Source organism: Macrobrachium nipponense, chromosome 19, assembly GCF_015104395.2.
Source record: "Macrobrachium nipponense isolate FS-2020 chromosome 19, ASM1510439v2, whole genome shotgun sequence".
Lineage (NCBI taxonomy): Eukaryota > Metazoa > Arthropoda > Malacostraca > Decapoda > Palaemonidae > Macrobrachium > Macrobrachium nipponense.
The window spans coordinates 39,100,857-39,102,494 of record NC_061088.1 but is presented as its reverse complement, the minus strand read 5'-3'; positions in this window follow the sequence as shown (position 1 = coordinate 39,102,494).

The following is a 1,638-nucleotide window of genomic DNA, read 5'->3' as shown; positions in this document are numbered from 1 at the left end:
CTAGTAAAGATATTAAACATCCCCTAGTTAATAGTATTCCTTCCTGTATAAGCTTTTAGTCATTTTATGCCCCATTAAAATATATATATATATATATATATATATATATATATATTATATATTATTTATATATATATATATATATTATATATATATATATATATATATATATACATATATATATTATATATATATATATATATATATATATATATATATATATATATATATATATATATATATCTTTTAGGAAGATCTTTAGGAGAATTTTTGATTACTAAACTTTTTGACATTAATATTACTGAATATATATATATATATATATATTATATTTTGATTTTTTATATATATATATATATATATATATATATATAATCTTATATATATATATATATACATATTATGAGCATGCTTGGTCTATGGTGCAGATATTCTTTGATTCAGCTGTCCTGTAGGTGGATATATCATTGATTTTTCAATTCAACTTTTGTTCTCCCAGGAACTGACTCGCTGTCTTAGTCTAATGACCCAGACGTGGTCCGATCCAAGAACTTGGATACAGATCAAAAATGTTGGTAATTGAGTTTTCCTTTATTTCGTCATGGAGCTTTTTGGTCGGATATAATCGATTTCCTGGACCTGAAACGGAACTTATGTGCTAAGTAGTTATGAAATCGCTGAGATGCGAGGGCTGTGGTGGAGAGTTTTTTATTCCTTTTAGATAATCATTAATTCCTGGACGTCTGTGTGTTGGGAACACATTTAACTTTAAACTTACTAACCTTTAACAAGTGTTACTGTTTTTATTTAGTTATGGCAATTTTTGTGCTTATTCAACATTTATTTCATATGAATATGTGTGTTTTAAGCTGGGGGTCTAATAGTGATGGTTTCATTTGTTCCCAGGAATATTTCGAGAGGCCCATGATGGTTTGGGGAAGTTCTGCTCCTGGTTAAATGAGAATTCAAAACGGTCGATGGAAAAAGTGGAAGAGTGACCTATGAAAAAGAATTACGTGTCATAGACTCGGATAATTTAGTATGACTTAGTTAATGGTGATGGGGAGAAAAGGGATTAAGCTTTGCTTTTCTGTTGGATTCTCCATGTTCTGTTTGATATACCATTTTCTTTTTATGATTATTATTATTTCAACATGGTCTTTTATTTGAAGTTTGGTTTTGTAATCTGCTTCCTTAATTAATAGTACCATGTTAGATTTCCTAAATAATTTCTAAATATTTGTAAATCCAGGATTTGATTTAGATGCCCTTTTTTAAGGATGAGAGAGAAAGAGGGGAAAAATGTTCTGCATGCTTGATTTCAACCAAGATACCTCTTCGAGGTAAGTTAAAAGACAGTCCTCTTCGAGGCTGTAACAATGTTGGCAGCAGTGGAATCCGAAAGAATGCCTCCGTGGCTTAACTCTAGATAATTAGTAACTAATAAAAATGAATATTGTCACGAAGTAAATTAGGAAGGAGGATCTCTGGCAGGAAGAAAAGAAATGAATTACAAAATAAAGATAGGTTTACTGCAAGACAACCAACATTTAATTAAAGCGTAACACCACATAACACATAAATATGCAAAAATAAAAAATTAAAATAGGTTGATGGATATAAGTGACAAAAAAATAA